The following is a 16,656-nucleotide window of genomic DNA, read 5'->3' as shown; positions in this document are numbered from 1 at the left end:
TTATTTAATAGAAACTGGGAATTATTAATGTTATGTGCATACATGTATATCTTAGTATATTGATATGATGAGACTTATAATATTTCTGAATTTAAAGAGTTACAGTTATGTCATTATTATTAAAGGGATGAGACTTTCATTTAAAGTTATAAATGATAATACATGAATTGATTGAAAATGTCCTGAAACTTGGATCAAGCAATATAATTGATAAAGTCTCAAAAAATCATATTTTGAATGGTTATTCTAATTTTTTTTCTGACATGTGCATAGATTGAAAAGGACAGCTTCTGTCTTATCTATTTGTAATGGAGGGACACCGGTCTCAATTTCCAAGCTTAGGTCTCCTGAGTCAACCCGACAACAGACTTTTCATAGAGTAGATTGTTACTTGCCCTTGAATAAATTTGTACACTAAATTTTATAGCAGGTGATTTTTGCCACATGAAAACCAACAAAGTACAAAAAAGTAACCGGGCGCCAGACACAAAGTGGTGTGTTTGTTGCATTTTCATGTTTTCGCCCAGTGCCCTTGATGCAAAATACAAATCAGCCTTCATAAAATTTCTTACCATAGAAAAAGGGTTAGTTTTTTATCCGTACAAAAAATAGATATTGTACATGTATTAGCACAGTTATGTTCACTTTCAAATTGACCCGTTATAAATAATGGCACAACCAATAGTTTATTGTCTAAGCCCTTTTTAGTAAAAATAATTATACATAATATATAAATTGTTATTTTAATTTAGACTATGAGTATGTAAGGTTTTTATTTCTTATTTATTAATTAAGAATTAATTATCTGTTAATTTAAAAATCTAAATATCTGTCACGGTTTAGAACTGTTCACTATTTAGGCCAGAAAATGTGTAAGCGGCCAGATAGTTCAATCGCTTATAGCCGCGGTACATTATTCTGTGGGTCACAGGTTTGAGTTCTGGTCAAGCTGAAAGATTTCTCATCCAGTGACTGCATATAACCATGAGTTTAATTCACTATGCTCTGTAAACATCAGAAATTCAAGGACATAAACCAATAGAGTGGGGAAATATGTTGTGGTTTAGAACTATTTCATTATTAAAGAGAAAATGTGTAGCCGGCCGGATAGCTCAGTTGGTCTTCTGAAAGTCATGGGTTCGAGTCATGGTCAGGCAGTTTAAGTCAGGGTTTAGAAGTGGTTTTTCAACTGACACATGTTTGACTCATTTAATAGATTGTATTTTATTTGAAATGGACAAAGGCAGTATTGCATGATACTTTTAGATCTACAAAAAGCATTTGATACAGTTGATCACACTATACTGCATATGAAGAAGTTATTTTTCTTCTTCTTCATGGAACTTGAAGTATCTGCCATATGTAATGACATTCTTACATGCTTCAAGTCTTATCTCTGATAGCAGCTGGTTGATGTGGCTGGTACTCCTTCTACTACTGCTCTGAGTACCTATGGTGTCCCCCTGATGTTCATTTTAGGTCCTCTTTTATGTCTAATATATGTCAATGACATGTCTGCAACCTAAGCAATAAGCTTTTATTATATGCACAGGCACAAGTATCAGACCTGGGAAGAAAAAATATGACCAGATTGATAAAAAAACTTGTGTTCATCTTAAAATTGTCACAAACCAAAAAAATGTAAATAATGACCCCCTTTAAAAATATACTTTAAGTTAATAGTATATAAACTAAGTTAATAGTATATTTTTAAAGGGGGTCATTATTTACATTTTTTTTTTTTTTTTTTTTTTTTTGGTTTTTGACACTTTTAAGATGAACACAGTTTTTTTATCAATCTGGTCATACTTTTTCTTCCCAGGTCCGATACTCGTGCCTGTGATTATATGATGATGACTCAGGTATCCTTGTATTTGGTAAAATAAATAGTAAGATTAGTTAATTGACTATAAATTGTCTTTGCATCTTGGCAAGACAGAGTCTTTTCTTTTTTGGTTTAAGTTTCAACTAAAACTGGGCCTATCCTCCAGGTCAGATGAAATGATACTGCTATAAAGAACACATCTTTTGTTAAGTATTTAGGTGCAAACCTGGATCAAATTCTTTTGGCGTCGCCCTTTGATGCTTTGCATCAATGCTTTTCTTGTTTATTATTCAAATACTTTATCAGTAGACGCTTTAATAAATTGTTTTGAAAGTAAACACTGTTGGTTCATGACACTGATACGTGATTTTATACAGATTAAAAATCATTACAGCATATTAACAGACATGATGAATCATCTAACAGAAATTATATTAACATGATGGTTTTATAAAGACGTAATTCAGAGTATGAAGATTCTAGGATTTAAAATTGCATATATTTATTGAAATGTGATTCTTAGCATCGTCTTTTTTCTTGACAATAAAAGTACAATTGAATATTGTATATTGTATCATAGTTTGGAGACCTTTCTGTTGAAAATGTGTCAGGGTTAAATCGTATACATATACATGCACAGTGCGTTAACTGGAGTGCGGGTATTAGTTACCCGCACTCCAGAGCATGCCCATTGATTGGCTCATTTTTGCTGGGGTTTACATATTGTGACGGCAGAGAAAGGGAAAGCGACAGAAATGTCATATCCAGATGTTCGTTCATTGGTTCATTTTTGCCGGGGTTTCATATTGTGATACAGGGAACGTGCTTTTATGTTTTACTATGATACAAAAGAGAAAGAACACCAAAACACTGTTTTATATTTCTCTATTCAATCTCAACTTATTCATCAGCCTTGCATTAATGACTTTTTTCTTGGCAATGAAAATATACCTTTTGGGCATGTCATTAGTTTGATATTTGCGGATATTTGCTTGATTATAGAGTCTTTATTGACAACATAAGACAAGCACATATATTAATATTAATATGACTTTCATTGCCAAAATCGATAGGGTTTAATGTAATAATGTATCCTTATTATATATGATATATCATTTCAACTATTCACGTGAAGCTAAGTTAACAATCATTTGTTGATACTCGGCCTATTTGTTTAATGAATGTAAAAAAAATAAACACATAACAGGCAAAACATGTAAAACGCGTTAAAACGTGTTGCCACAATTTATAAAAAACATAGCTTAAAGCACTTTTCATACCTAGATACTATTTAAAAACAGATAACATTCTCTGAAATAATTATGTAATGCTGCAAGTTTCTGCACATACTTAAACCGCTCTTACATAATTAGACCTGTGTTTTAAACATGCCTCGGTCGTTAAATACATCATATTAAGTACACGTATTGTACGGAATCCTTTGACCGCAATCACCTTTCCGCCTAAAAGATGCGCATAAACTAGTAATAAAGCATTTTTTCTGCATTATTCACAAAAATGTCGAAAATTTAGAAGAAAAAAAATCGATTTTAGACTAATGTTAGACTAATTTAAATAAAACTTAAAGTTAACATTGTTGTTTTTACGCTTAGTTATTTCATTGAAATATCGAAAATGTGACGCTTTCTGCTAGGCAATCATCATGCAAACTAAGACTTTTCAACCTACAGGGAAGTTGATTAACAGCACTTAAAATTCTGGAAACAAAGTTAAGTCGAAAACTCGAAAATAGCTTGACAAGTGTCATGTGAATAGCTTAACGTTTTCGACATTTTGTGTTTAAATTACACATGCATAATTTCTAGTTTTCGTTTACCTCCTAAGTAAAAAGGTCGGTAGCGAAAACAGGCTTCCGTATATATCGTGCTGTTGTTATTTCCTTTCATTACGTCTACAATATAACGTCATTTAATGTTTCATACATCATTTTATGCATTTGCTGCATGTTTTAAACAATTCGATGAATTACTGTAATTATTGGTTCTGACGTGAAGTGGTGCTTCACCCAGATATTTTGAAAGTTTATGTTGAGTTGTATATTGATGCCTAGAATTTATGGTCGGCAAGTTTTCAACACTTGAAGGATTAAAAAAGTCTTAGCTAAAAGTATTAAAGTAGAAACGAACTACCACATCGTTATATTTATCTATTTCATTTATCTTATTTTTGTTGTTCTTGGCGTTGTTGTTTTGTTGTTGTTATTGTTTTGAAAGCGTCCGTTCAGTTTGTGTGTGTGTAATACTGGAGCGATAATAACTTAATTTAAATAAAATCAATGGTTTTGTGAAAAGGGAGCGGGTAACGATTTTGCAGATTTAACTGTGAAAGATTTTTAATGAAGAGTGTCCTTTGAAGCTTTTAAGAGAGAAGTATTAGAACTATATTGTCCTGGGTAAATGACATGAAATCGTTGATGGAACTTAAGAGATACCGGTATATTTTGCAGTACATCATTACCTTCGAAGATTTTTATTATGTAAAGATATGGCATTTTTATGTAACTGGCAGATTTATACTCTTATAAATATGGAGCTTAATCCATATCTCCATACTTTTGTTTTGTTTGGTCTTACGGGGCGTACCAACACAGTATAGTCATATGGCGCTGAAACAAGAAAGATGATATTGGCTAACCTCGGGTGTAACAAACTTCAAAGTAACAACAGTGGTCAAGGACTCACCTGTTGACCTAAGAGATGCATAGACTCAAGTTATTTGAACCCACTCAGTCGCCTCTTCCGATCACGCTGGGATAAATGGTGACTGCAATTCTTATGCCTCAACCATTAAAGACACCCTCAGCCACAAGGGGGCAAAACCTTTATGCAATAGATGCAATGTAATGACCACCTCGCATGACACAACAGATTTGTGTAAAAAATTAAAGCTACTTGATTATCATTTTGTTAAGAGCGGACAATTGCATTAGAAATGAGGGTATTTATAAGAATTTATAAATCATTGTTAAGTATGAAATTTCACTTATAAATATAGAATGTTCTTAATATTATAATAATTATAGGAAACTATTCATTGCGGAACACCCGCATAAAGCCACAGTCTTCTAACATGCTATATAATTATCCTTTCAATCTTGCCAGTAACAACGTATCATATCAAAAGAATTTTTAACATTGCTGTTTAGTTAAGTTATTAACTCAATTACATATTCTTCCTCGCTAGTTACATATATGTTATGCCTTGCACTTGAAACTATTTACTATTTATTTTACAAATGTACATAAAACAATTATCAGAGGTATTCAAGGAAATACAAAATATTTACTAAAGACTGAATAATTGAACGTCTAGACTTGCATGGTATGAATTCCTTTATACTGTACTTGCATGGCAAAGCATTCCAATGTTTGTATAATTATTACAATAGGAAATTACCAGTTGACATGCCTCCTCTCACAGTGTTATTCATTTCATTAACAACTGTGTCTCAACATCTTGTTAGTTGCCCTGTTCTCTAGTTTATTTTCTTTATTTTGGTCAGGCTAACTTAAGATTAGGAAAATATCGGATAATGTCGGATAGTATCGTATAAATCTAAAATTTCCGACATAGCTGTTTTGAGTAAATATTTCAGTGCTTTTCATCTCAGACATCATAACTATAGATAATATTAATATGGCGACTGGCATGCACATAAATGTACTTTTTGGGGTCTGATATCCTTTAATTGAACAAATGTGAATTACACAAAATGCATTAATTTTGTGTATTAGTAGACGTGACCTCACAGGTCTTACACTTAGGGTTTCTGCAGAAACAAGAAAACGCGATTTTCGACCAAATATCACGGTTAAATAGTCGTAATATTTTAGATATTTTTCTCTGGTCTAAAAGGGTTCTTTCATCTTCTATTTAGTACAAGTCTAGAAGAACTTGAAATATTCAAAAATATTATCCAATTTGTTGGTCTCTATATATCAAATTTTGGATAATTTTAATCATATTTTCTAGGCAGACACATTTAATTACGAATATCTACATTTTTACAGAAACCCTATCCATCTAAAAGTAAATATGATTATTTGGAAATTCAATAACATCATATGATCATTAATGGCGTCTGCTTAAAGAAGTATTGTTAAAATTAAAAAGAAAAAAAAAACACGAAATTTAAGGAAATAACTTCAAGTGCGTGAAAAATATATATATAATACACAAAGAACATAGTTAGTGAGTTATACCTAACCTGAATCAATATTTTATTTCAATTGGTTTTGATTATCTTTTTGAGTGCAGACGAAGACTTGTTGATACTTGGAAGAATCATTGAATACTTGTTGATACTTGGCAGAATCTTTTTCTGGAGAATAATTTCATTTGAACGACGGCGATTGCATATTTGATCAGATTATCTTAAATTTTGCCTAAATTTATCATTTAGATAATATTATTATATTTCATTCATTTCAAACTTTACCGATTCCTTTATGTTAACATTCTTGTTCAAAAACATACAAAATTATCATTTGGAGATAATAGAAAAAATATCATCAAATATACAAAACGATTTCAAATTGCTTATGATAAAGTACACCTACATCAGATAAATAAATACACACAAAACGATTCAATCGTTTCAAGGCAGGCTGAAGATAACGACTGAAACAACCAGTGCATGTTAAAATTATTACATTATCTTTTAGAATATTTTTGTTACATATAAATAATCATACATTGATAATATCTGTGGCCTAGTACAATCTTGTGCAGTTTTGAAACGATGCAAAATGTCTAGAATATCTTCGTGTGTTGTGTTACACCTATTTCAGTTGTTGATATTATCTGGTTGAAATAACATTAGCGCTCGGTGGCCTTTTATCAAATTGATATATATTTTTACGTCAATACAGTGTATGTGTACGGTGTTCTACTTTCATAGAAATAAATAACAAAATTCCTATATGTTTGGTCTTTTTCAAATAAGAAGTGCTTTTTATTTCATAAAATATGATCAACAAGATCAACAAGGAAATGCGGCGTTCAATAAACGCAAGCCCCACACGATCCAGCAACAAAAACCACAGGTCAGAGGCCCAGGATGACCCCAAACAAAAGCAGGACAGGGCGCAAGGCAGAGCACGGACATGCTTATCACTAAAACGAAGCATAAAAAGAGATAATAGTAACCGACAAGGAAATCAAAGAAAGCAAATAAAAAATGATTGAATAATTATCTTTTAACTGTTTAATATTACGAATTATTTAGGATCATCGGGAGACGCTTGCAGAGGAATAATCATGTTTCAGCTGACATATCATTGCACAATTTATAAAGAACAGCAGGAAACCTTATTATTTCCTTCCATGTCTCGGTTATCAAATTAGCACACTGTAATAGCAGATTTATCTCCCAGTTCTTTTATAATGCGATTTCTTACAATAGAATTCTAGAATTGTTTTATGATTATATGATGACAAAAGAGTAAGACAGCTCGTCAGAGATGTAAAATAGTTACATAAAAGTACAAAGATCAACACAATGGATAGCGATTTTCGTGGAACTCAGCCCCTGACAATATTAATACACACATGACAACGGAAAAAGTCACCCAGTATGACTGTTGACATATTCTAAGTAACAACGTGAAAAAAGCCGGTGCAAGGAGATACATATCAACAAAACATTCTGGAAAACCTTAAATGTCAGAATAGTATCTCTCTTAAGGGGACATTTAATAGAAGCGAAGTCATGAAGTCCATGGAGAAAGAGAGTGGACGGAATTAGACACTTATCGCAGCTTTTAATTGCTTCATCAATACTTAACCATGCGTATGGATGGTAATATATGTCAGCAAACGAATTAGTTATTATTAAAATTGATCATTAATTTTAATTCACTGCTATCATTTGCTTTCTCCTTGCTATTGTTCTTGTCTACTTATAACTTTGAGCTACTTACTGCAATTCCAACAATTGAAATTAAAATTGTCATAAAATAATTATAACAATTATTCAAACAATTATTCGATTGTTTAGTAATGAAAATTTTTCAAGAACTTATTCCGACTAACTGGAGAGACTACTTTGTTTCATGAAATATAAATATTTAATATATTATCTACTCGAACATTTACAAGAAAACAACTTCCCAATACACTTTTAAGAATTGAAAAGGAAGTGACTCTGAAGTATGCGAGTCCTTGATTCTTTCAGTTATTATTATGAAAATAACAATAATACATAATAGTATATTGTATTCAATTTCAATAAAAAAGAAAGATAAATCAAAAACATTTGTTATTAACATAAAACGCTTATGCTCAAAAATGTTCTAACATGCAACGCTATTTCTCATAAAATGTCCTTACATACAATACTCTCTTTCAAAAGCTCCCAAACAAACAACGCTCATTCTAAAAGACTACCAAACAAGCAAAGTTAAAAGTACATCTGATCATACAACACTATTTATCAAAATTATATTTATTTGAAGACATTCTTTTAATTTTCATATAAGCAAATGCGTACATCTCAAACTGGACGGCTATGTTGTAGACAAGTGTATTTTCAGTGTTGCTGACACAAACGATTAACTTAAAGCATATTTGCTGTCAAGAGGCCACTTAACAAGTAAATTAAATAACCTATGTTTGCTTACCAGATGCCAATCCGTTGCTTATAGCATGTTTTAAAAGAGAGAAAAGTGTGCTGTAACAGACAGTTTTCCATTACTTGTTAATTATATGCCTGTGAAAATGACGATAGTTTTTGTTCCTATGATGGTGCTAAACATACAAATCTACACCATGGAAAGATAGTAAAATGTTCAAATTTTCGCCGCCGAGTAATAGATTAAAATTGGTAGTAAGTGCAATTCTATTATTGATTTAAAGATTTAACTTATACCATAAGAACAAGGAGGAACCAGCTGTCATGTTTTTGATCAAAGAAAATGTTTGTGGCATAGATAATTTAAAGAATTATCACATAATAATAATTAAAGACAAAATCCAAGACAATGCATTTTTTCCAACATCAAACAGTCAAAATGTCTAGAAATTATTCAACTATTAGCATGGTTTCTTCAAATTATTGCATTCTGCCGACGGCAATATGTGCTTTTGTTGATTAAATTCGAGGAATGAATAATGTTCTGATATTATCTTATAAAACTAATAATTATACTAAACTTGGCTGACCCAGTTATCTATTATCTTCGGCATTCCAACAATTTATAATGTAAGTATATGCATTCTTCTTTAAATATCATGATTTCATGATGATCATCAGATTTTGTTGAATACGCAAAATATCTATTGAGTCTAGCACACGAAACATCAAAGCGAAAGAAAAAAAGAACAATAATAAAGAATTAAGTTTGAAGTCATTAAGAAAAAGGCTCGTGGTGGAAAAGCAGATTGTTTAGTTTTAGACTTGGAAATATATTCAGTTCAATATTGATTGATAATATTATAATCATTGATCACTTTGTTAACCCACACCTTTTGTTAGGAAATATTATTCATTTTCAATTCCAGAAAGCATTTCGTAAATATGTAAGCCTGCTAGGTTATGATTCAGAATTGCGTTAAAAATAAAATATTCCCTTGGTGACCTGATTACAACCCTGCATTTTATAAACAAGCTTTAGAAAAAGTATATTAATGTTCTGATGGACACTCATTCAAGTGCCAGATCTGCTACTACATAATTGCAATCTTGATAAGAAGGGAACTGTCCTTAAATATAAATAAGTAACGAAACATTGTATCTTTAAGTATTATCTTTGAGTATCAAAGTGATTATTAACAACATATGAAATCATTTTTTATTATCAAACTATCTTAAAATCATTTAAAAGCCATAACGATATTTAATATTACATAATACATTGTACTTGCTATGCATATAGGTATAAAAATACGAGTACTGTTAACATACAAAAGGTAAAATAACTTATTGTGAAATAAAACCATTTTTAATTTCGATTCCGTGTGACGTAATAAGACGTCAGCTTAAAATAGAAAAACCTTTCAAAATTTAGAAATAGCATTCGTTCCTGAAGTCGATGTTTTGTCAATTTGTCACAAAAGGAAGTTCATTTGTTGAAAAGTTGATGAAAACTTCCTTTTTAGCAATGCAATTATTGTTAGTTTTTATATGTTTCCTGTTTGTTATTTGAAATTAGTTTTTCTTTTTTGCTTTTTTGTCTTTTCTTTTGTTCTATTTTTCATTTATTTATTGCTTCGACAATTTTCATTGCCCATTTTATGAATTTGATAGCACTCCACACACGACTAAACAAGATCACGTCATACCAAATTCGTAACAGGGTAGACTATAAAAGCGATAAATAGATACTTTATCAAATACTAAATCAAATTAAAATGTAAGAAATACGTCTTTTATGTTCTATTTAATTTTATATAACATGACAACAAATGACTGAAATTTGTCACAAAAATATGTTCTGCCAATAATTGTTATAGGATCGAAATACCTAACAATAAGCCCACGGCATTGACGAAGATCTAATTAACGGTTTTTGGTCGGAATCCCTTGTGAAATATAGAAATTGTTGAAAACATATGACTGTAGTATATAAATAAATACATACATGAAGCATCATTTTCTCATAGGAAAATATCACAATACCAACAATGTATATAAGGGCATTTTATGACGTCAATTATGTGAAATTTTAAAGTCCCTTGAGAAGTGTAGGAGAGGAGAGGAGTTTCCCGTATTAAATAACATAATATTATGTGATAAACATTCACGATTTACCATAGTTTCTGCCAAAAATAATAAAATCGCAAAAGTCAAACAAAATATACCAACACTCAAAGTGACATAAATTGTGTGAGGGTTTGGTTGAAATCCCTAGAGAAATGTAAAATGAGTCACGCACATAAAAAATAATTCCTCTATATTTTACATTATCATGACAGAAAAAAAGAAGGGACCAAACAGGCCTGTCAAAAATCATGGACTTGCAATAGTTTTATAAAAAGTTTGATCGCAATCCCTTCGAAATGTTAAATAATTTGCACACATATTTTTCCTTCAAAAATCATCGAATCGCAAATTCCTAACTTTGCACAAAACATATTTAATGTATAGGCATAAATACACACATGGCATGCTCATCATCGGATAGTTTCCTATAAATCAAATAGTTAGTGTCATAATTTCCCATCACAATACTTCGATAGTATGTACTAGGGTATTTGATAACGGTAGTTTTGTGAATGTTTAGATATAATAATTAGGGGAACTGTTAAAAGTGTTGAGTACAGAATGAACAGTTTTCATACATAAACACTGCTAACATTTTTTGAAAACTTGGTTATTAACCAACATTCGCTTGATGTACGTCTATAGCTGTTACCACTTTGCTTTCAAAGAAATTCATTTTTGTATGGTTGAAATTCTTTTTCTCTCCTATAAATTCTATGTTAAAAATAATACAACTCGGAACTAATCTTTAAGTTTATCGTTATCAGTCACAGTCTATGGGTTTCTTACAATTACGTCGTTAGAGAACAATACCACATTTATATGCATTAAATAGGCAGCGTTCTAAATTACTCAATTATGTAGATTATTGGAACGGTATCCAACACTTAATACTTTAATAACCTAAATTATGGTGATAAACGCTCTAGTGTTTATGGTAAACTTACGTCATTGATGTAATAATCACCTGTATACCGAGATACCAGTTACAGTACTAATCGACATATTATATATACACCAGTTACTTGTTTGAACTTGGCCTATATATGTTTTGAAATGGTCAACAATTGGAAACTTAAAGACCGCCATAAGCGGCAAAATGATGCAGGGTAGGTTTGATTGAGCCTGTTCATACACAGTAGTGGTACATTGTATATGCAAGCTACTGTTTATGCTTCCTAGAACCCGTTAAAGCAGGATTCAACGTTATGGTTGATTGTGGTTTTTTTTTTTGTTTTTTTTTGTTGTTTTGTTTTGTTGTTGCTTTTTGTAACTAATACTAAGCAAATTATATATAAATAGCTATTATAATGGAACCTTCTGACTAAGTAACATGTTATAAAACAAGAGATATGAGTTACTGAAAACAAGTAAATAAAAGTGGCAGTTTGAACAGCAGCATTCATTCAATTCACATTCAGTTTCCAGATGATAAGATTCGAATACAAATAAATGTAACGTAAAACGAAAGCCTCACGATCATTCATTTATTCATTATAGCATACTTAATGCTCATTGTATACAGTGGTAACAAATTAAATACAAAAAAAATACAAATCAAATTAACAAAACTTTTCAAAAGTTATTATAATATAAACGACTCATGTACGGACAAATGCACGCACGGACAGCGCAATTGAAAACAAAAGGTCCTGAACATTAAAAGGGAGTTCAAACTTTAGATGAACAAAATAAAACTATTGCCTATTACATATTGGCATGTTAGAGGTAATAAATAAGACAATTTGAACATATTTTAAAACTTAAACCGATCAACCAACCTTCTAATGATATGCTAGATATCATAGCTATAGTGCGTATACTCTAAAAAGGCTTACTTATAAGAGCATTTTCTAGAAACTGTATCAGAAATTTAAACACTTAATTAGTAGAACACTTGATGCTGACCCATTCCTTATAGGAATCCGTGTAAGTGTATCTTCACTGACTAAGAATTTATTACAACAAATATACAATGCTGTTATATACATGTATTTTCCGATCTTTGCAGATCCCTCTTCATATAAAACTTATTGTATTGACCATTTATGCTTCCATCTTAAGGTTATATGTAAGTTGTATCTATTTCGAAATAATAGTAATGAACCAACTTACAAAAACCTTATAGAAATGTTTCTAGTATTAAAATTATCTTCTTCAGAAACTGTATAGGAATACCGATAACTGTATATCAAGTTACCTTGCTATGAATTCGTGTAAAGTAGTGTGCGTTATACAAAGATAATTGAATAAAAGAGGGAGCAGGTGACAACACAATTTCTCCCTTCCAAGGTTTCAATATTTCTAGTTACGTGACCATATGTTAAAAGATGTGGTATTTTTCATTTTTTTCGGGAATTTTGTTTACTTTTTTAGTCAATGCACAGAATACTTGTTTTATTCTTATTCATGCTGAACGATATTATTTCAAATTAATTATTTCGGATAGACTTCTTTCAATGTTTCTTCTTATTCTTCTATCTATGGAATCCACACAATCTTACCTTTCTGTGTTTTAAAATGGCAATGAATCATTTAAAGATTTGAAGTGTTCTTAGCATCACATTATTTGTGTTTCTGCTCGAACACTTACATAATCCAATTCAATTTGTAGAGACCTGAACTAATGCAAAATCTACTCAAATTTTTCCAACAATGTATTAAGTTATCATCTTTTATTTATTATAATGAATTCTACTTTTCAATACAATGATGAAAAGCACCAGGTTCTTAACTTAAGCTTATATTGCTTCTGACAATAATGAAGCGCAATTCAGAGAAATCATAAAATAATAAGACAAACAATAAATAAACTGTTGGCAAAATTTTCTTTACGAGTACGAAAATGTGATTTAAATATTTTGTTTACATTAAAGTAAAGTAATATTATGAAGTCAATAATATAATTATATGTACTTGTAAAGAAAATAAGATTTGCTATTAAGTACAAAATTTATGAACCATTTAAAATGGTTGCTGTTCTAAAAATACATTTGTACTTTTTGATACGACTCTGACTTTTCCATTGTTGCCTGTAAATGTTGAATAATGTCTCAGACGGTGCCAGGGGGCGCAGACGGTAACTTGCACTTACCATGAACGAACAGGTCATTTCATTTTTGCGATTTTTGGTCAATCGGCTTTTTTTTGGTGTTGCGTTCCAAATGCCATCAATAATTGTTGCCAAAGAGTTAAATATTTACACTACTAATATAAAAGGCTCGAATTTACAAGTCTTTTTTTTTTTAAAGGAATTTATTGAATGTAAAAGTAATAATATATTTATTTCAAGTATCACATAGTAAAGCACTTATATTTATCATTATGTTTCAATAGAACAATAAAGAATTATAAGTAAAATAAATCAGTCTAAGGTTTTGTCGCTTTAACTATTTTACCGATTTCATGATGAAATTTCAAGATCTGTTCAGGCCGGTGCTAGGGTCAAGTGAAGATTGCATTGTTCACTTCCGCTCATACTTAATCAAACCGAGAATGCAAAATTTTCATTTTCGCGTTTTTGGGTTCTTTTCAAAACTTTCATTTCATTTATTTTTAAGATTTTCTTAAATATAATATAATATTCTTAAAACAAATGATGTTATTTTTTCAGAAATTGGAAGAATTGGGGGTTCTGTACACGAAACCGAAAGCTAACCGGAAAATACTCAAAAATAATTCAATACCAATGACAATAATCTCAAATATTTTACTTTAAAATATATATTTGTGTAATATTTGTTAATGGTTCCATATACTAAACAGTAATAAAAAGGGTCAACCCTTAACTGAACGCTTAAAACGTTATAGAGAAGAAGAAGAAACGATTTCGGTTAATGTTTCAAAATCTACTGAAAAGCATGCTATAAAATTGGAATAATCTATGTAACATATATAATGCATTTAGAATTATAAATAATATTTATGATATATTATATTATTACGTTATAAATGTTTGATGTTTTGCCGCCAGGGATTTTACATATGTTATCTAAAATTAGCGCACGCCACAGAGACAGCTTGTTTTAGTTAACGAAGTGGAGGAATGTCGTCTGCTTTTTTTGGTGTTTGTTTTGTTTGTTGTTTGTTTATTTTATTGTTTATTTTGGGTATTATTTTGTTGTTGCTATTGGTTTTTAATTTATTGTTTTTAGTTTTTATTTTTGTTGTTGTTGTTAAAGCATGAATATAAAAAACTGTAGTTGCGGACTAAAGACTAAGACACTAGTGGGCAAATTTGGGACAAAACTGGTATTAATTTGTTGCAGGGACAGTCTTCGTAACAATAAATCAAAAGAAAGGCCAGCTCAATGCCGATAGTAATGTAGAAATGCAAGCAAAGATGGAATAAATATGATACTTATAAGATGCACAGATAAATAATATGATTTTGTTTGATATCATTCATAATATGTACGATAAATGAAATACAAAGTACTAATTAAATTTGTAATTCCATCAAAATATAACAAAAAAACCCTTTCTGGCATTGACACACAATTGTTTTGTTTATATCTAAAAAATACATTATCTGTCATTTAAGAAAGCTAGTAATTCTCAACATTCTTTGTTATAAAGAATTTCTCTGCAACAAAGGAACAGAGTAAAACGGCTCCTTATATTCCTTTTATTACGTAGCCCATAAACTCTTATTAAACTTACTTACTGTTTCTTAATTAAAATGAGATTAATGCCAGTTACAGTGTAAATGATCAGTGAACATTGGTGTAAAAATAATAACTTAACATTTTGGCAGTATGCTTTAAATTTTATATTTTAATATGAAAAGAAAAATCAACAACCCACGTGACCAATGGTATTTTTTCTATGAATGTTGGTCAGAATGTATTGGTAACGCAAAAAAGAGTTTGGCAGTATTCTTTACAATTAAGGTAGTTTTCATATTGTATCATAACATTTATCATCATCATAATAATAGTAAATCTTTTGAAATATATTACTTTTCCAACTCAAACTTGAGTGCGAAACAATGAGCACAGTGTCACTGAGATAATTTTTCTAATTAACATTAAGTTCAGATAAAATCTAAATTAATCATTTAATAACGTGGACATGATAAAACAGACATGAGAGCGAGAAAACCTATTTAATAAGGAGACATTGAATCATAATTCATTACGTTGTATATTAATTAGATTTTAAATGTTCCTTTACAACAACGACTTGAATAGAAGTAACTTGTTCTTATACAAAACATTTCTCAGTAATTCCTTTTAAAAAAACATCAACCTTATAACACAAATTTACTCCGTTTATTAAATAAAATAATTACTTTCAATTTCTTATGTTTGAATGTTTGATACTTTTTACGTAATACTATATTTATGTATCTTTTTTTATAATTATATTATATATTATATGCAGTTATATTAAACCATGTTAATGATCTAACCAATATTTTTCTTTATGATAATTATAAATGTGCCAAATTCAAATGCAATATAAAAAGTTAAAGTACTTTGTCAATATGTTCATATATTTTATACTATTCATTTCACATTTCATTTTCAAAATTCGCATATATTAAAAAGAAACAATCTAATTCCATATCGTCATTAAAAAATGAATATCTATAATCAAAATATACAGACCTTTCTTTCAATCCTTACATATTCAATTATACCAAGAAATTAAAAGCTGTTGTAAGTTGAAATAGTTATAACTCAATCCAGAAACAAATCAAAAATACACCAATTTCAATGTGCTAAGCCTAACTGTTTTGATCGCACCGATAACTACCACTCTGCAAGAGAAGATCACGTCTAATAAGAGACGTTAGCGAAAAGCAACATATTTAAATATATTTACCAATAGTGTATTAAGCTTCACAAATCCAATATGTATAATACGTTTGTATCATTTTTATCTCCTTAATTGCCGTAGTTAGTATACCAATTTCCGCTAGGACATTGTCTTAATTGGTACAAAATTTTAGGAAAAGTCTAAAATGATTAGATATGATATAATATTTATTAATAAATAAACGAGGTCATAAACAATGGCATCTGCATGCTACTGGCCTGCATTGTTGAATTATAGACAATTTTTGCGAATTTGTCGGGTCATTATTAAGAATACTTATTTTGCA

General features: G+C 30.1%; 1 protein-coding gene across 1 annotated transcript in view; it reads right to left on the bottom strand.

Moving 5' to 3' along the window:
* Positions 1-16,297, bottom strand: part of LOC132721432 (cephalotocin receptor 2-like) — a 46,511-nt gene extending 30,214 nt beyond the window's left edge. Inside the window, exon 1 of the mRNA XM_060705742.1 lies at positions 16,160-16,297. The gene's annotated coding sequence lies outside the window, so the exon portion shown is untranslated. The remainder of the gene's footprint in view (positions 1-16,159) is intronic.
* Positions 16,298-16,656: the final 359 nt, after the last annotated feature.

This window comes from Ruditapes philippinarum, unplaced genomic scaffold (assembly GCF_026571515.1).
Source record: "Ruditapes philippinarum isolate M1 unplaced genomic scaffold, ASM2657151v2 ctg2368_1_1_1_1, whole genome shotgun sequence".
NCBI lineage: Eukaryota > Metazoa > Mollusca > Bivalvia > Venerida > Veneridae > Ruditapes > Ruditapes philippinarum.
This window is presented reverse-complemented; position numbering and strand designations above follow the sequence as displayed.